This window comes from Doryrhamphus excisus, chromosome 9 (genome assembly GCF_030265055.1).
Source record: "Doryrhamphus excisus isolate RoL2022-K1 chromosome 9, RoL_Dexc_1.0, whole genome shotgun sequence".
Classification (NCBI taxonomy): Eukaryota; Metazoa; Chordata; class Actinopteri; order Syngnathiformes; family Syngnathidae; genus Doryrhamphus; species Doryrhamphus excisus.
The window spans coordinates 3,891,289-3,912,158 of record NC_080474.1 but is presented as its reverse complement, the minus strand read 5'-3'; the positions used below and the strand labels follow the sequence as shown (position 1 = coordinate 3,912,158).

The 20,870-nt window shown below is 42.9% G+C and overlaps 1 long non-coding RNA gene across 2 annotated transcripts in view; it reads left to right on the top strand.

Annotated features, from left to right (window-relative positions):
- Window positions 1-20,870, top strand: part of LOC131135417 (uncharacterized) — a 63,511-nt gene that overhangs the window by 1,736 nt on the left and 40,905 nt on the right. Inside the window, exons 2-4 of one of the 2 annotated variants that reach the window (XR_009131590.1) lie at window positions 1,215-1,342; window positions 1,878-5,500; window positions 16,425-16,590. This is a non-coding gene — a long non-coding RNA (uncharacterized LOC131135417). Of the gene's footprint in view, window positions 1-406; window positions 5,501-16,424; window positions 16,591-20,870 lie in introns of those variants that run through there. The other variant, XR_009131589.1, reaches the window with a different exon arrangement.

Sequence of the window (20,870 nt, the reverse complement as noted above, 5' to 3'; positions counted from 1 at the left end):
TGTTATGAAAAGTAATCAGATGATTGGCAATGTAATGCAAACTCCAGCTTTGTCATTTCCACTGCATTTCAGTCCTGACACAAAAGAACTAGATGACATCATGTTAATGATTCTCTGGGGGCGGTGCTTGAAATCTTTGTTTTTCCTCTGTTAACCGTTGTTACCTACAAGGAATCATGTGTAGTCATCATTGCTTTGCACTAAAGGGGCTTCACATGCTAGTACGATGCTACCTATGACCCGCGACCCTCATGAGGAAAAGCGGTAGAAAATGAATGAATAAATACAAATAAGGCGGCGAGTGGTTAGTGCGCAGACCTCACAGCTAGGAGACCAGGGTTCAATTCCACCCTCGGCCATCTCTGTGTGGAGTTTGCATGTTTTCCCCGTGCATGTGTGGGTTTTCTCCGGGTACTCCGGTTTCCTCCCACATTCCAAAAACATGCTAGGTTAATTAGCGACTCCAAATTGTCCATAGGTATGAATGTGAGTGTGTATGGTTGTTTGTCTATATGTGGCAACCAGTCCAGGGACAGCTGGGATAGGCTCCAGCACCCTTGCGACCCTCGTGAGGAAAAAGCGGTAGAAAATGAATGAATGAATAAATCCAAATAAGCACTTGTATTCCAATATCCACTTCTATAACGTTGATTCTTACTTCATGTTATTCCAAGGTGACCCCTAAAGGCTGCATGTATTTCAGCAATGTGGAGCTAATGGACTTAGTACAGGACTCAGTAAACCTAAATCATTTCACAGTGAAGCACCGAGGGAAGGGAAGGGAAGGGAAGGATTGTGGTGGATTATAGTTAATGATGCCTAACTGCCGGACTCTTGTTATTGTCTGTAGGTTTTCAAGAACACTTGAGTTGCTCGCTGCCATGAAGAAGAAATCTGTTTGATCATAAATGCTGCATTTTGTCTGATATAGAAAAATTCAATAGGAATATAATGGCTCTCCATTGCAAGGATTTTTGATCTATTATGGGATTGTGTGACCTTGCAATTGAACGTTGTGTTTTACAGTATTCATGATGGTATTGGTAATGATGGACAGTATCGGTATATCGGTAAGAAAGCCAGTATGGATCATATCTATCCATGACCTTCTTCCATGCACTGAGGTGTTCGAGGTTGGATGACATCGTCAACCATCAGCACTTTTCTCTCTTTTTTTTTTTCTTCCAGAAAGTCAACTTTTTTTTCTTTTCAAGGTGCTGACAAAGAGTCAGACTGCTGCTGAAAATCTCCCCCCCTTCTGCACCACTGACCCAAATGAAAGCAGAGTGTCCATTTCGGACCAGCGCTATGATTTCCTCTGCCAATTCCACGACGCAGCCAGGTGTGGGGTCTGGCCGTTTACCTCTATTTCCACACTTGACATGTCCTCACAGTCGTTTTGCTCTGTTGTTGATATGTCCTTCCTGTGTGTGATGCATGATTGCTGCACCACTCAAACCACTTTTTTTTTTTTTTTTTGCTGAAAGAAAAAGGTGAAGCATTTGAGCCTTCAATCAAAAACAGTCAGTCTCCTCCCGCAGGGCTGCATGGACGACACGTATTGGCGATTTACTATTGTGTTCCACTTCTACCTGACAATTCTTATACTTATTCTCCAAATATTCCAAAAACATGCTAGGTTAATTAGCGACTCCAAATTGTCCATAGGTATGAATGTGAGTGTGAATGGTTGTTTGTCTATATGTGCCCTGTGATTGGCTGGCCACCAGTCCAGCATGTACCCCGCCTCTCGCCCGAAGACAGCTGGGATAGGCTCCAGCACCCCCGCGATCCTTGTGAGGAAAAAGCGGTAGAAAATGAATGAATGAATGAATGAAATTCTCAAGTACGGTACTCATCAACTTGTTATGTTGCAGCACAAATTCCGTCGTTCCTTAACGTCGTCAACATCGCCGGCCTCCGAAAAGGGTGCCCATGCGGGTCAAGACTTGGGTAAAGACTTCCTGTCATACATGGTCGCCTGTGATGCCATCTTCCACATGACACGTAAGTCAAAAGCGGTGATTTATTTCCCTCTGCAGTGTTACAAACCATTGTAAAAAAAAGCCTCATGATGCTTTGCTACTAGAGCAAACCCTTTTTTTTTTTTACCAATTCCGATGTAGGGCGGCACGGCGGTCTAGTGGTTAGTGCGCAGACCTCACAGCTAGGAGACCAGGGTTTAATTCCACCCTCAGCCAGCTGGGATAGCTCCAGCACTCCCCGCGACCCTCGTGAGGAAAAGTGGTAGAAAATGAATGAATGAATAATTATACCTTTGAACACCATTAGAGCCCTCTAGACCTGAAATAACACCCCTATAGTCACATTTGCAATCCTATCACCCAATATAATAGTAATAAGAGAAAATAAGACATAACTAGGCGGTCGAGTGGTTAGCACGCAGACCTCACAGCTAGGAGACCAGGGTTCAATTCCACCCTCGGCCATCTCTGTGTGCGTGGGTTTTCTCCGGGTACTCCGGTTTTCCTCCCACATTCCAAAAACATGCTAGGTTAATTAGCGACTCCAAATTGTCCATAGGTATGAATGTGAGTGTGAATGGTTGTTTGTCTATATGTGCCCTGTGATTGGCTGGCGACCAGTCCAGGGTGTACCCCGCCTCTCGCCCAAAGACAGCTGGGATAGGCTCCAGCACCCCCGCGACCCTTGTGAGGAAAAAGCGGTAGAAAATGAATGAATGAATGAATTCCGATGTAGGCAGCAGCTGTTCCCACTATCTAATGTCATGTGAAAAGAGAAAATGCAACAATCTCATTATATATTTGACACACCCCTCTGCTACGGAACAACACTTCCCATCAAAAAGGTTCGCACAATAACCTTGGCACGCTACCAGTGTTGATTCCTGGTATCCTCAGGTAACACGATGAAAGACCGGTTTAGACAAAATTTCCCTCCTCCATTTGGAAACCACAGAAGTAGCTTGTGCTTTTGGGACAGTTCAAATCGAGACTAGTTCGTTGTAGAGACGCTAGTCTGGTTGCAAGGCACCAACTGCGGCCCCCCTCTTCCAGACTGACCCCTCGTTCTTTGTGGCGTACTGCTGGTTTTGCCATCATTAAGTCATCATTCTTTTTGAAATAGCCTTCAAATACACATCATTCAGTGAGGAAAGGGTCAGGATTTGGGTTCGGATTGGATTCGGTTTGGGGTTGGGTTTAGCATCGGGATCATTGTTAGGGTTAGGATTCAATTGAGGCTTGAATTCAATTGAGAATTGAGGCTTGGATTGGGTTTGGGGTTAGAATTGGTTTGGGGTTTTGGGTCAGGATTGAGGTTGGGGTCAGGGGTTGGATGGGGGACTAGGTTTTGGATTGAATAAATTGAGGAGGACCCTGTGCATGTATTAAAATCAGGGGTGCTCCGATCAATCGGACACCGATCGGTATCGGTGGATGTCAGTAAAAAACACCGATCCCCGCCGCCGTTCAGCTCCGCCCCCCGTTGCATCATCCAGAAAAAAGCATGTGGGACTTCCTGTCTACGTGAGAGTGATTAAAACTTTGATATGAATTTCACACCCTTCAAAACGTGCCTCAAAGATGTCTGAGCGGCTTTGAAAAGCTTTACATTGGTGCGGCATTTAAAGCCAACACTTGGCAGGGTGTGGTGAGTTTGAGGCTCGCAATGTGTGGGAGCATGCAGACACCATGTAGTACTTTTTTAGTGCAGAGGAACTTTCAATGTGGGCGGAGCTCCGGATCACATGTGACGCAGTTGCTCAGTTCGGCTGTCCAATGAAGTCGCACAGCTCACTTGGACCGTGACGAGTGAGCGTTCGCACGGATTTCCGCAGTGGTGCCAAGCTGATGGACGAGTGCCGGGATTCTGTCTCCTCTGAGACAGCAGAGGTGGACAAACCTGCTTTTCATTCAGGTTTTCAGTTCATAATGTGAGACGATGAGAAATACATGTTAAATACAAAATATTAGTTGTGAAAATGCTAAAATGTTACCAAAGTGAGTATGAGTCATTTTGCAAAAGTAGCTCTCAAGAAAAAACCTTGGTGATCCTAATATAGCCAGCAGCCGTAGTACAGGAATCAAACCCCCTGAATGCAGCACTACACTGCCGAATGCCGAAGATGTCACTTCCATGCTAACATTGGAGACTTTGGAAGCACAGCTGTTTCCATGTGACAATGAGCCGGCAATTATTCCCGAGTCTTTTAAATTTAATAGAGCAAACCTGCGTTTGTGCATTTCAGAGAAATAACTGATCTGTTCATTTTATGAACGTTAACTTCGTTTATGGTGCTCAGATAGCGTTGCAAAAAAAAGAGAAAAACTCTCCCATGTTGTGCCTGATTTAAAAAGGGTTAAAGAGTGGCGGACGAGTGGTTAGCGCATAGGCCTAACAGCAAGGAGATCCGAGTTTGATTCCACCCTCGGCCCCCGTGCATGCGTGGGTTTTCTCCGGGTACTCCGGCTTCCTACCACATTCCAAAAACATGCTAGGTTAATTGGCGACTCCAAATTGTCCATAGGTATGAATGTGAGTGTGAATGGTTGTTTGTCTATATGTGCCCTGTGATTGGCTGGCCATCGGTCCAGGGTGACCCTTGTGAGGACACTACAAAGTTCCTCTTTTGATCAGGACAGTTAGACTCATTGTTTGCTTAGACCAGGGGTGGGCAAACTACGGCCCGGGGGCCACATGCGGCCCACCAAGCGTTTGAATCCGGCCCGCCAGTTGCTTTCTAAGTAACTTCAACTTTTAACATACAAACTGGCAACATGACTTGCAAGTCGGATGTCTGATTTAATAAAAAAATAAACAACAAAACTGTAAAATTAAATGACATAGTTTGATGTGGTGTGATGTTTAAAGTGCTCCTAAAAAAGGGACATGAGAACATACAACTGATATAGGATAACACTTTTACAGATAAAATTAGACAAATAATTCAAGGAAAATGATAAGCATAAAATAGTGTGTGTGTGTTAAATACGTATATGTTCTGGCCCCCCAGACAATTTTGTTAACTCAATGCGGCCCTCGAGTCCAAATATTTGCCCACCCCTGGCTTAGACCGTTGGTCGGCAATGCAGCTCTTTAGCGCCGCCCTAGTGGCTACCTGTAGCTTTTTGAAAAATGTTTGAAAATGGAAAAAGATGAGGGAGGGAAATCTATATATTTTTTAAATATGGTTTCTGTAGGAGGACAAACATGACACAAACATTCTTAACGTTTTCCAATGCTGTAAAAATGTGTAGAGTAAATATTGAAATTCAACATTTCTGTCAACGAAGATTTACGTCATAGCCTGCGACACACGTTTCTATCAGCAGAGCGGGATGCCAGGCAGGTGGATGTTGTAAACAAACCGGCGGCTGTGTGATGGGCCATGGATCCCAAAGGGAAAAAGAGAAAAATAACTGAAGAGAACAGAGGATTAAACGTTTTTGGACCGAATCATTTGCATTCATCTTACATGCCCGATGTTGAGAAGCTGACCAGAAGTCACATTAAACGGGTAAGAACATAACCCTATCATAGTCACTTATTTAGTAACAAAGTGTCTGTTTTTATAAAGTAATTTCTGATTTTCGTCAGTATATATTTTGAATTTCACTTATTGTGATATTATTGTGTTTTGTTGCTCGGGTCCGAGTGTTACAGGCATTTGCCTTGGACAGCTATGTAGGGTGGACTTGCGTGAACTTTGAACCCGGAAGTTCGTCCAGTGTGAAATGCCTCGGGGATGGAATGTTAAAATAAAGTTGGTTGGAAGCAACAAGTAATATTTTCCTTCTCTGCTGAAGTCAGGTCGCCTTTACTACGGTTCGGAGCTGAATAACACTGACAAGTTATATATTTATATATATTTATATATATTTATCTATCTACCGACCAACCTGACAAGTTAACACCAGGGTAGCTACGTTGGTAAGAGGCGAGGACAGCTGCTGCGTTTTACCCTTGCATTGACTTTCTTGGCATTTGCACAGAAATCAAACTTAAAACTGTATTCATTTGATTTTATATACTTTACCTTTTCAAAAGGCTGCTGTTTTGTTGCACTCCGTTTGTTGCCCAGATAAGAGGCAGGGGTTCCATTTTGTTGTTGTTTTTTTCGAATCCTAAAAATAAAAATTACATCAAGAATTGGATTTCTTTATTGCATTTCTTTAATTTCATCAAAGCAATGAAACATAATTTATTAATATTGTAATGAAGTTAAACTTGAGGCGGCATCGTACAACAGAGTAGTCACATGGTGTATCATTCCCTACAAGATGTGCTGCAGGGAAAATAAACATTAAATCATGATGGCTCATTATGATTTGTAGCCAACTTTGTCATGTTGGTAGTAGGCTAATATAGCTAATATAGATACATAGAGCATGTGTTGCCTGCATTATAAGGCTTTGAATTTTTTGCGGCTCCAGACACTTTTGTTTTTTTGATCCAATATGGCTTTTTTCATTTTACATTTTGGGTTGCCGACCCCTGGCTTAGACGTTTGGGGAAACTTTTTTCCCTTCCAGATTGGCAGCAATAACTGCCAAGGTGTTCCCAGCTGTGAGACATAATACCTTCAGCGTGTCCTGGGTCTGCCTCGGGGCCTTCACCCAGCTATGCTCCTCACCCTATCTCAAAGGGTGAGTCCGGCCATCCAGAGGAAACTCATTTCTGCTGCTTGGATATGTGGTCTCCATCTTTCAATAACCCAAACCTCATGATGGAGATGAACCAGTAAATAGAGAGCTTTGCCTTTCTGAACAAAATCCTGAGATGCTTGAACTTGAACCTGGGGCAAGACCTCACTCCCAACCCATAGGGTGTAGTCTGCCCTTTTCCCGTTGAGAACCATGGTTTCAGTTTACATATGTTTCACATTTGCCCTGATCATTCGGAAGGAATTAATAACAAAAATGGAGCTACCGCTGCATCATTGCATCTTAAACGAAGACTCCTCAATGGGCACTCTTCTTGGTCTCATGGCTGAATGGTTTTCCGGCACAGCGTTCCCAGCCTGGAACACTTGTTGCAGACAAGAAGACACTTTCTACCTCATCTACTCCCGAAATCCCATTCTTTGCAACGCTGCCAGCTCACCTGGCCCTATTCCCAGCAATTAGATGTTTGAATGCTTCCAGAGTGCGTCACCAAAACAAAGCTTCCTTGTAATGAAGACTCATATAAAATAGAGTGAGAAATTGGGCTTTAAACTTAATTCCAAGGATCTGGCTGACGGGAACTTCCTGCTATTTTTGGTACAGCCTCTTTCCGCACCGTCATTTTTTATTTCATCAGCTTTGTAAGAAACACTGGGGGAATGAGAAACTGTGAAGATAAGGAGAAACATCATAGTCTTGCTTCTGGTCACTGCAGTAGTTTCAGGATCTGCTATACAAAAAAAAAAAATAATAATAATATACACTTTGTCCATAAAAGGTGACAAATGGCCGGCTGTATTAATGTTTTATGTAGTAAAAGATTTGGAGAAGTTTCTGTAAAATGGTGGTCTTTTCATTGTTAGCAAATGTAGCTTTCCCTTACAGCTGAAGAAACACTTCCTGGGAGACGTTGCTAACACCGTAAACAGAGAAGTAGAGCTTGGGGGAGGGCGGATGATTTTACCTGGCCTACAGTGGCTTACAGTGCACGCCCATATAAGGAAGCCTGCCTCTGTGACATCACAAATCTCCAGTTTTACCACGCCCTCTGAAACCGAGCGTTTTGAGCCATCCCAAACTTCTTTCAGGGCTCACATCCAAATGCGCAAACTTCATTATCTGAAACTTTGGCATGGTTTAACACGAGAATACAACATTTTAACTACATTTATAGATCAGAAAAGTGGAACAATTCGTGTGAGAATTAAATTTTTGCTGGGTTTCTTTCTGGTATTTTTTTCCTTGCGTATTGGGATGATGCAACATCCAGCTTGTGTTTTTTTGTGTGCCGTGTGTTTGCATGGCTGTCACAGCATTGAAATGAGCATTTAGCTTGAGCCAGAATGAAGAGTTTTTGTCAGCTTCCACTCACGGCGGATGATTGGAACAAAATGCCGACCCATCTGGAGTGGAGATCACCGCGACTCCAAATAAAATCCCCCGTGATTGAAGGTCGCAATATTTTGAATTCTAATGGGCCTGCAAGATGAATTGCCTGAAATGGACTGGAGACTCTTCTTGCTTCCTCCTCCATCTCATCCTCCTTGTCCCCCCCCCCTCCCCCCATGTCCACTGTGAAAAGAAGCACTGGGGATGGCAAGGCCCGATGATCATAGAATTATTGGCTGGTGATTGTAAACCCCTCAAAGAGGAGTTGCTATGGAGATCTCCTTCCAAACTGTGAAATGATTCTGCTTTGAAAGGCGGCGCTGGTTTGAAAAGGTGGCCGTTGGTTAGGAAATTGCTGGTGCCTGTGCAATCAGCAGCACCATGCTAGTGAAGGACCTCAAAAGGTTTGTTCTCTGATGTGGGGCGACACTTGCGCATGTACAAAAACAAAAGCAATGTCAGACATCAAACTCACCATGATGTCCTTTTGCTTTTCTTGTGATCAACGAGTCAGGCTTCTCTCGCCAGGTCTTAGTTTTCCATGTGGAAGATATTTTCTCATTGAACGTTTGAAGTCAAATGTCTGATATTGTCGTCTTTTTGGAAAATGATGTGTATTCATGTTACCAAAGATGGCTGGCGAGTGGTTAGCGCGCTGGCTTCACAGCTAGGAGACCGGAGTTCAATTCCACCCTCTGCCATCTCTGTGTGGAGTTTGCATGTTCTCCCCGTGCATGCGTGGGTTTTCTCCGGGTACTCCGGTTTCCTCCCACAAAAACATGCTCAGTAATCAGTAATAAATAAATATAATAATAATAATAAAACACCAAATAATACAAACTTAAGAAACCACATATAGTTGGTGGGTAGACAAATTATTTTTTTCAGATTAAAATGAACAAAGCATTATTAGAGCCCTGTAGACATGACAAAACACGACTATAGTCACATTTATACTCTTTTTATTTACAACATATTGCGCAACTGCAGGGTCTTGAGACACATGCTAACTCGCAAACTAGAGAGCTAGCGACCTAAACGGTATCCTCCAAGTTATTTCCTTTAAACTTAAAAAGCCCAAAACTTACCACTTCCACACGGATAGGGAGGATAACTATTAACAGTTATTTAACCTTTAACATGAACATTAATCAAACGTAATAATTTTTTCTGGGTACATGATACCATACAGCATCCATATCAAACTTGCGCGGGCCGCACTAACATTAAACTTTCATATCAAGGCGGGGGCCTCAAACTAGTGTCCTGCGGGCCACATTTGGCCCGCGGGCCGCGTGTTTGAGACCCCTGTTCTAAATGTAGTTAGAATGTTGTATTCTCGTGTTAGAGTTTCAGATAATGAAGTTTGCGCATTTAGAAGTTTGGGACATTTTTGCAGTCGTATCGATTTGTAGTGGTCCTGAACCCTAATCCTAACCCTTTACCACCCTCACCCTGAGGGCATTGAACACATCTGATGGCACATATTGTCGTAGCTGTCAGTTTCATGTATGGTGTCAAATATTTCCTAAGAGCCATCAGCACCCTTGCACCTCCCTTGTGTGTGAGCGAGTGTAGCACAGCCATAGTGTGCTTTTCTCTCGACAGACCCATAAAGTAGCTTTTACTGCTCTGAATACCAGCAGAATTGCGGCGCTGGCATCGCGTGAACATTTTAAAGGCGGCGAAAGGAATGCGTGTTCTTCAGTCGTCTTGCATGTAAAAACACGCGCAGGAAGTTGGAGGCGAATGAAAGCTGTCATTTAACAGAATTATGTTGACCACGTATCCTCCCAGGTAGCTCAATCAGGATCAGTATTGATCTTTGACTGGATGCAGATTGCCGCCTTGTTTGTCAAGATAAAGTGACAAAAGCAAAAAAAAAAAAAAGCAGACTGGAAATCTTTCCCAGTGCTTAGTTGAGGCTCTCTTGTCGTGTCGGGCGCCCCCAGCTTGGAGTACCACTGTAAATCCAAAAATTGGAGGACTTAGTCAAGCTCCTAATTAGGCCATTGAAAGCCACTCCCCCTCTGGAGATAATCCATTTGTTCCACCTGGAAAGCGCCACCTGCTCATAGAACATTCAAATAACACGGCAACGCTTTGACAGGAACCTTCGCTTCAGCACGGTCAGATGCACATCATCATCTCATATAATAACGCAATGCTCACCTTTGGTACCATAGCAACGATGACAACCAGGATGCGTGTGTGTAGGGTAGGCCTGTCACCATAACAAATTTAGCTGGATGATAAATTATATTATCGCCAACATTATTCTGAGACTTTTCATGAATGTAATATATTGCATAATAATGCAAGTACATTGTATCAAAAGCAATAACATTTAATTTCTCAAGAGTATTTTTGTCATGTTTGTGATACTTTAATATTTCAGATCATCAAATAAATGTAATTATTATTCAATGACAACACAAGAGAGAAGAAAATACAAACCTACAAGGCCCTGTGTGAAAAAGTGACCCCCCCCCCCGCCCCCTGTTAAAACATAACTGAGATGAATCAAGATCTATCAGCGTGGAAAAGGTTCTAAAACTATTTTTAAAGCTTTAGGACCCCAGCAAACCACAGTGAGAGCCATTATCCACAAATGGCGAAAACATGGAACAGCGGTGAACCGGTCAACCAAAATAACCCCAAGAGCACAGCAAAAAAACTCATCCAAGAGGTCACAAAAGACCCCACAACAACATCCAAACAAGTGCAGGTCTCACTTGCCTCATGTTAAGGTCAGTGTTCATGAGTCCACCAGAAGAAAGACACTGGACAAAAACGGCCTGGATTGCAGAGTTCCAAGACCAAAACCACTGCTGAACAAAAAGAAAACATCTTGATGATGCCCAAGACCTTCGGGGAAAACTTTTTGGAAGGTGTGTGTCCCGTTACATCTGCCGGGAAAGTAATGCCGCCTTTCAGAAAAAGAACATCATAGCAGTAAAATATAGTGGTGGTAGTGTGAGGGTCTGGGGCTGTTTTCCTGCATCAGGACCTGGAAAACTTGAATGAATTCTCCTGAAGGAGAATGTCCGGCCATCTGTTGGTGACCTCCAGCTGAACCCAACTTGGGTTCTGCAGCAGGACAATGATCCAAAACACACCAGCAAGTCCACCTCTGAATGGATGAAGAAAAACCAAATGAAGACTTTAGAGTGGCGTAGTCCAAGTCCTGACCTGAATCCTATTGAGATGGTGTGGCATGACCTTAAAAAGGCTTCATGATTGAAAAGCCTCCACTGTGGCTGAATGACAACAATTCTGCAAAGAGACTCATTGCAAGTTATCACAAACGCTTGATTGCAGTTGTTGCTGCTAAGGGTGGCCCAAGCAGTTATTAGCTTTAGGGGGCAATCACTTTTTCACACATTTTATAATTAAAATTTTTTATGTCATAATTATGACTTGGGCGGCACGGCGGACGAGTGGTTATCGCGCAGACCTCACAGCTAGGAGACCAGGGTTCAATTCCACCCTCGGCCATCTCTGTGTGAAGTTTGCATGTTCTCCCCGGTTTCCTCCCACATTCCAAAAACATGCTAGGTTAATTGGCGACTCCAAATTGTCCATAGGTATGAATGTGAGTGTGAATGGTTGTTTGTCTATGTGTGCCCTGTGATTGGCTGGCGACCAGTCCAGGGTGTACCCAAAGACAGCTGGGATAGGCTCCAGCACCCCCCGCGACCCTCGTGAGGAAAAAGCGGTAGAAAATGAATGAATGAATGTCATAATTATGACTTGGGCGGCACGGCGGTCGAGTGGTTATCGCGCAGACCTCACAGCTAGGAGACCAGGGTTCAATTCCACCCTCGGCCATCTCTGTGTGGAGTTTGCATGTTCTCCCCGTGCATGCGTGGGTTTTCTCCGGGTACTCCGGTTTCCTCCCACATTCCAAAAACATGCTAGGTTAATTGGCGACTCCAAATTGTCCATAGGAATGATTGTGAGTGTGAATGGTTGTTTGATTGGGTGGCGACCAGTCCAGGGTGTACCCCGCCTCTTGCCCAAAGACAGCTGGGATAGGCTCCAGCTCCCCCCGCGCCCCTCGTGAGGAAAAAGCAGTAGAAAATGAATGAATGAATGTTGGGATATATTTTCTTCCATACTTGTCGTCCGTTCAAATAAAAAGTCTGCTTCCGATACGTGTCAAAATGGCGAATATCATCCCAGCCGATTATGGGTCGAGCACTAGTTTTTAGCTCGACGGCTGGCGCTATCCAGCTGCCATTTGGCGGCGGATCAGCGGGGCCGGCACACATACTGTAATTCCGGGGTTATAGTTCACCAAAGGGCTGATCGGTGCCTTTTCTACATTGCTGCCTTTCTCTTCCTTTGTACGCTGTGGCGGCCACACAGGAGCGCCACAGCACACAGCAATCCATTCAAGGGCTAATTGTAAAGATTGCCCCCTCAGATTTCACCTCCTGCATTTGTTCCCCGGCTCTCAGCCGTGAATTGGGCGTCGGTAAAGTAGATGTGAATGTTAAATTAGGTGGAATTAATTGAAGGGAATTACTTTGAAATATGCGGCGGCCAGAGGAGAATGTCAGCTGATGACTAAAATGGTGAGTGATCAGCTTTTAAAACCTTTATCTGCTTTTCGTGTCAAAGATAATATCACGTTGTATATCGCTGGTGTAAAAAAAAAAAAAAAAAACAAGATTACACTTCCTTTTGTTGTGTGAAATATTTCCAGTAAGTAGACTGATCCCAGCGATTTATTGCAAACACGAATCCTCATTTGCAAGCACTCAGCTTGCCAGCAGACTGTACATTGTAATTGCCTGTAATGTATGTACATTCTTGCAGCAAACCAAATGATTACTTTGCAGTATATTCTGGAAGTTCACGCAGACACAATAGCACATTTTCATTGCAATCAGCGCTAAACAGGGAGCTGGTAAATTGGCGCAGCAAAACAATAATTCCACTGATTAGCCCCTTTCTGTGGAGCCTAAGTGAACTGTTTATGCTGTGGAGTACCTCTGCAAGAGGAGAGGAACCAAAACAGCCTGATTAGGCAAAGAGTAATTGAATAAGTTCGTTTCAGACCGAGGACAACGCAAAGGATGACAGCTTGTGCACAACCCCACGGCGTCTATTGACGGGCGTGACTAACGAGTCCGACGGTGGAGGAGCCGTTTAGGTGTTGTCGCTGGTAACGAGCTCGCCGTTTAGTTCAGAGTGCAGCCCGAGAGACGTGTGAAGAACAAGCTCTTGTGCTTGTGGAGGGTGAGGGTTATTTGGCACCCCAATCGTCATCTTTGACATCTCTCTCTTTTGCACGCCGGGGCCCCCGAACCTTTTACAGCGAGGGCCACTTTGATATGTACTAAGTTATATTATGGACATTCATTCATTCATTCATTTTCTACCGCTTTTTCCTCACGAGGGTCGCGGGGGTGCTGGAGCCTATCCCAGCTGTCTTCGGGCAAGAGGCGGGGTACACCCTGGACTGGTGGCCAGCCAATCACAGGACACATATAGACAAACAACCATTCACACTCACATTCATACCTATGGACAATTTGGAATTGTCGCCAATTAACCTAGCATGTTTTTGGAATGTGGGAGGAAACCGGAGTACTCGGAGAAAACCCACGCATTTACGGGGAGAACATGCAAACTCCCAAGGGATGAGATATGGCCGAGGGTGGCATTGAACCCTGGTCTCCTAGCTGTGAGGTCTGCGCGCTAACCACTAGACCGCCGTGCCGCCTGGCTGCAAATGTTATGTAACATTATATTAGTCGGTTATTAGTCATTGTATATTACAGTCAGCTGGGATAGGCTCCAGCATACCCCCACCGGCCTAATGAGGATAAGACAGACGCATGGAACATGCAGTTGAAAATATTCAAGAAAAATAATAAAACAAAGTGTTTATTATTGGAAAATATTATAATATAATGGAACTAAAGTCCAAATATTGTTATAAATAAAATAATCAATAAAATAAATACATAAATTAATAAAATAAATAAATAAAATAATTCTATTCCGAAATCAAAATGTTCAAAAAAATATTGAAAAATAAATTTTCCATATATGGAAAAAGTTTGTAGTACTTCATTGTCTACATTCCAATAAGTTGGGCAACTCTTATTGAAATTATTGTAATAGTATAATATGGAACCTATGGAATTTAATAGCCGGTAAAAAAAATCCTTTTGTTATCATGTAAAAGAGAATAAAATACTACCAACTTGGGGTGAATGAGATGGCAATTGGACGTGTGGGTGTGTGTAAGCGGCTAAGCGCGTATGATGATGAAACATGTTTAGCTCCCAAGTGTGAAATCAGGCAGATGATGTGATGATGACAGCACGGTATGCATCTGTGAGTCATCAATATTCCCCGGTGTGTTCCAGCACGCTCGGCAGGAATGGTATGCGTGGCAGTTTTTTTTTGGTCATGAAATGAGCCAATCGCTGCCGTGACATCACTTTCTGTCAAGGCCTCACCTGTCTGTCAACAATTCCACCTGTCAACAACGCGTTTACACTTGGCGCTAACCGACGCCACCGAGCACGTTCCAAACATGCCAGCCTCGCTTAATGGCTTGCATTTCCTTGTTAAAGGCAGCACCTTACAAAACAACTTACAGAAAATGTAATCAATGCTAGCTGGCTTGCTCTTATTTCCCATGCAAGTCAATGATGTTGTTATTGAGGTTAACCGGCTGTTAATACTGGATACTTAGGCACAGGCATTTAGAGTCGTTACTGAAGAACTAATGAAGAGTTAATGTGGAACTGATGAGTAGAGTAGTTACTGAGGAACTAAGGCACATACGTTGAGAGTAGTTACTGAGGAACTAATGAAGAGTTAATGAGTAACCGATGAGTAGAGTAGTTATTGAGGAACTAAGGCACATACGTTGAGAGTAGTTACTGAGGAACTAATGCACATACATTGAGAGTAGTGACTGAGGAACTAATGTACATACATTGAGAGTAGTGACTGAGGAACTATTGAAGCATTAATGAGGAACTAATAGTAGAGTAGTTACTGAGGAACTAATGAAGAGTTACTGTGGAACTGATGAGTAGAGTACTTACAGAGGAACTAAGGCACATACGTTGAGCGTAGTTACTGAGGAACTAATGAGTAGAGTAGTTACTGAGGAACCAAGACACATACACTGAGAGTAGTTACTGAGGAACTAATGAAGAGTTAACAAGGAACTGATGAGTAGAGTAGTTACTGAGGATCTAATGCACATACATTGAGAGTAGTGACTGAGGAACCAATGAAGGGTTACCGTGGAACTGATGAGTAGAGTAGTTACTGAGGAATTAACGCACATGCATTGAGAGTAGTTACTGAGGAACTAATGCACACACATTGAGATTGAGAGTAGTGACTGAGGAACTAATTAAGAATTAATGAGGAACTGATGAGTAGAGTAGCTACTGAAGAACTAAGGCACATACACTGAGAGTAGTTATTGGGGAACTAATGAGTAGAGTAGTTACGGAGGAATTAAGACACATAAATTGAGAGTAGATACTGAGGATTAATGAGTAGAGTACTTACCCGACCTATGGCACATGCATTTAGAGTAGTTACTGAGGAACTAATGACGAATGAATGAGGAACTGATGAGTAGAGTAGTTACTGAGGAGCTAATGAGGAACAAATGACCAAGGCGCATGCATTTAGAGTCGTTACTGAAGAACTAATGAAGAATTAACGATGAACTAATGAGGAGAGTAGTTACTGAGAAACTAAGGCACATACATTTAGAGTTGTTACTGAGGAACTCATGAGGGATTACTGAGGAACTAATGAACAATTACTGAGGAACTAATGAGGATAGTAGTTACTGAGGAACTAAGCCACATAGATTTAGAGTAGTTACGGAGGAACTAATGAAGAATTACTGAGGAACTAATGAGTAGAGTAGTTACTGAGGAGCTAATGAGGAACTAATGACCAAGGCGCATACATTTACTAGAGTCGTTACTGATGAACTAATGAAGAATTACTGAGGAACTAATGAGTAGAGTAGTTACTGAGGAACTACGGCACATATATTTGTAGTACTGAAGAAGAAGTGATGAGGAACAGGCTGCTTTAACTTTGTGTATGCTACTGTAAACTGTTGCCATTATTTTTATGCCTCTCTTGTGTTGGGTCTCAGATTCTTCATGGTGTGGCTTACAGTATGTGTGTGCTATTGATTCCTTTTTATCGTTTTTGTTGCGACTCCCATAATTCTCACCAGGCCTTTTATGGCATCTTTTTCCACACAAAGATGAAAAAAGCAGCGGCTCATCGATTCCGTTTTCCCGATATGATTCCTTCCTGCTGTTCCAAGGAGGGAGGGAAATCCATACTGATGCTGTATTGTGTGTCCTTGCGCTGCAGGTGCATTTAGCGACGAGGATATTGTCCATTTCGGGTGGGGGTGGGTTTGTGGACCCCGTGAGGGACGGTGGCGATCATCCACGAGGAGCTGAGGCTGAAGGACGAGGAGACGATTGAGGAGAAGACGGCTATTAGAAGCTTCGACAAGAAACTCAAACCAGAATATGTAAGTAAGAAGGTTCTTTCCTCCCCCAAGCACACCCAGACTCCCTCTATCAGCCCCCCCATGCAGCACAAATAATAACCCCCCCAAACACATACACACACACAGCAAAGGAAGGGAAAAAAGTGTGTTTTTCTTCATCTGTACGCAATAGGTCCCCCCTTATCCTCTCCCCCTCAGCCCATTTTGTCTCTTGGTGAGATTGAAAGTGATCAGAGGTCAAAGGTGTGCTGCTGTAGAAATCATTAATAGAGAGTTACTTATTCAGTGGACGACCCCGGGGCATCGCTGTGGGCTAATGAAAGTGTTTCCACACAGCTCCTTTTCATCTCAAGTAAGATTCAAATCATGGATCATGCTCCGGCTCACACTAAACCTGCAGCAGCACCAGGCAGGCCTCAGATCCTTGCCGAGACTACACCAAAAGTACTGACAATACAATGTAAACCTTCAATATACAGCTATTATTTCTTCATATTTGAAATCCATTTTTCCCCTCTTGGGACCTAAAGCAGAGGTGTCCAAACATTTTTCCGACATTTTGCCACTTTGGTATTTTGTAAAGCAACACTTGATATGCTTTTAAATATAACTTACAGTATATTTCAAGAAAAAAGTCCATCTCAGCTTTGTTATAAAGATGTGTGAAATAGCGTTTGCCCCCTTCCTGAATCCTTCCCCATCATTTCTAATGGTGAAAACATGGATCAGTGGTGAACCTTAACCAGGAATGGCCAGCCAACCAAAATGACCCACAGAGCGCAGAGACGACTCATTCAAGAGGTCACAAAAGACCCCACAAGAACGTAATGCAGGCCTCACCTGCCTCTGTGTTCATGACTCCAAGACCAAAAGCCTCTGATACTCTGTGGTGTGACTTTTTGGAAGGTGTGTGAAAAACAGTAAAATACGGTGGTGGTAGTGTGATGGTCTGGGCTGTTTTGCTGCTTCAGGACCTGGAAGACTTGTGATAAATTGAATCCCTCCACGGCGCTGTAAGACACAGTATATTTACACAGTAGTATGCGCAGTACTGTGAAAAAGTGTTTGTGCCCCTTTACTGATTTAAAAGTATTAGTCAACAACAACACAAATCAACACAAAATGCTGTTTTTTTAATTAAATGTTTTATTATTAAAAGAGCCAAACCAACATGTCCCTGGGTGGAAAAAGTGATTGGCCCCTAAATCTAACAACTCTGCCATGTAGACTGTTTTTGTGATTTTCTGATCTTAACTGAGGCAAGTGAGGCCTGCGCTTCCTTGGATGTTGTCGTGGGGTCTTTTGTGACCTCTTGGATAAGACGTCACTTTGGTTTTTAAACACCCCAGTTTTCACATGATATGGATTTTCAATGACATTTTTCATTTACTATCTTTGTTATCGTTTGTACGGAAGTGAGTGCCCAAAGAAAGCACCCCACTCACCGTCTGTGCAGTTTTTATATTGAGTACAGCTGCCAAATAACCCACCATGGGGCCAAAGAATGTTGCGGGTTCCAGAATTTGATAAGGAAGGTGAGAAACACAAGTGAATTCAAGAAAGAAACCATTGCAAAGCACGCTCCTCGCCATTTTTGCCACTTCAATAAATGTAAAAATGATGCTCAGTGTTCATTCATCCATTTAATTCATCATTTAGAATTATTTCATGTTGTTTTCATGTATGTAAAATTAATCTGTATTCACTATAAATTTTTTAATGGGAAAAAAATGAGGAAAATTTCTCTTCTGATGCATGCACATGTATATCATGGCCCCCGCTCCACATTTTGGAGCCCTGCTTTACATGCTCAGTGACTGTTGGTCAATATGCAGACATACTGTTACGTGACGGTTAGATTTTTGTGATATTTTTCTTGATAACGTTCCATATTATGAAGTGTCTTAAGAGTGAAACTGGCTTATATGCAGCAAGGAAATGCAGGACAAAATTGAGGGTATTTATGAGTGGGAGGGGGTCGGAAAACGGCGTAAAGTGGAACAAAAAAGTGCGAAAATGCATCGGCATTGTTAATATTTTAACTCTGACCAAGCAACTTGAGCTGTGATTGGACTGTAAATGTTCCATGATGCCTTTTAAAAAGGGGGATGTGGCATTTCACTCAGAGCCGTGTGCCCTATTTCAAGCCCCCGCCACTCTGAGGCTCGGACCACTCATTACACTAACGAGAGGGGCTATTTCACCTGCTCTACAGCCCCCCACCCGCACGTCCCCACACCCCTGTAGCCCCGCTAACAGGAGCCATTCAGCCCAGGCAGGTGGCCGCTTTGCACACATAATTGCTGACAATTTTTGGCAATGAATAAAAATGATCTACATTACTCGTCAAAGGTTGTGCGAGGCAAGTCAAATCTATGGAAGACCTCTTTAGACGGCAAAGAAAGAATGGCGCCTATCAAAGGCTGTGCCAGGGCTTTTAAGACGCCGTGTGATTGTCTCCCAGCCGGCTGTGTGGGCCTCGCTCAGCTGCCGCCAGTCGCATATTTGCATGTTTATGTCGCCATCCACGCTGATAAATGCACGTCCACGCCTCGGCTTCTTCAAATGCTCAACACAAGAAAAGAAACAGTTTATATATTTCCTGTATTTGCAAGTGTCTTGTTTTTATACGAAGAATTCCTCACACTGAGCAATCATTCAAACAACACTGGCTTGACATTATTTGAAATCACACCAAAAACCAAATTATCTTTTTTTTTTTATAAACAAAAACTATTTACAATTTAAAAAAAATCCCATCCAATTAATGTTTCACAAACACAAAAATTTTAACAAAAAAAATACTTATTGTTGATGTGGACTTCTGTAAATTCAGTACTTGCAATTGTCTTTGGCCCCAAGGCGGGTTATTTTGCAGATGTTTTTTAATTTTTAAAAATGCACAACTGGAGAGTTAGCAATATGTGATACAGTAAAGGACAAACAAACTAGTTTGTTGCATGCCATATTATACAATAATCGTGACATTGTACAAAAAATCAAGGGAAAATGTTGATTTTGAAATGCAACACAAAAAAAAATCAACACAGACGCAATTTTTCCTATAGGAAATCATGCAAATCCAGTGAATCCCCCCAAATTTTATAAGGAATAATTATAGATTTAAATGCAGAAAATAGTGCAAAATAGTTAAAAATGATAATGTCTTGTAAAGGAGTAAAGGAGAAGGATGCCACGTTCATACTTTCCAATGAATTTTCTTGAATCCAGTAGTATTTCTCACATTCTTTATTTCTTTGGCCCCATGGCGAATTATTCTGCTGTACTCAATAAAAAAAATGCACATGCAGTGAGTCAGCAATGTGTAGAATACTTTGTTTGGGCATGATACCGTACAGGCAAATGGAGTGGTTTGTTATGTAATATTGGTGTTGTATTGGTATTGTAAAAAATACACTGCATGTACATTATGTTGCATGACGTACTCTATACAACTAGATGAACCCATTGCAGGAGAAATTGCGTGTGAATGCCGAAGAAGAAATCCTGAAATATGCTAGAAACGTGTTTAAATCCTTTCATCAACTGAGAATCGAACCAGCAACCATAAGATGGGGAGACAATCATGTCACCCTGCACAAAATCAGAAAAACGTTATCTGTGCAATAAATTTCCACCAATAGGAGGCGATGTTGTAATTGTCCATTCATATTCAGAAGATATTGGGTTTTGGAAAATGTTGGATTTTTTTGAGGCAGAAGTAGAGGAAAAAAATTCACACAATAATATAACAATAGTATGATGTCAATACCAAATATAATAATACTATATAGTGAGCTCATTTAATGAATAGGGGGCAATTTGTTATGGAAAAACAAAACAAAACATGAGTGCATTACTCACACATTTGTATAAAAAAATAAATTCAGTCACCTCCTGGGGGGGGTCTGTGGGCATGTAGCCCGAAGGGGGTCCATATTTACACATTGTTATCAAGATTTGGCGACAATCCCGCCGTTGTTCCTCTGAGCAATTTTTCATTGCTTTCTGTCCGCATGAGTCGTCTTGCAAACAGCAACAACAATAATGGAAGCCAGAGCCCACCAGCGGCGCTTGCTGGTGGCAGGCAGGCGCATGCGTTTGACCCCTATGGGACGCGTGCGCCTTTTATTAGCACCTGCCTGCACGGGGGGGCCGCAAAAGCTGATGAGGGGAAAACCTGGAGCGGGTTCAGGCCGTGTCAGCGCCCGTTTGCTGTTTCCATTTCACAGATGATTAATCTCTCTGTGTAGACTTGGGCCGGGCGGGCCGAGTGTGTGCGCCTCTTCCTGCGCCCTCTC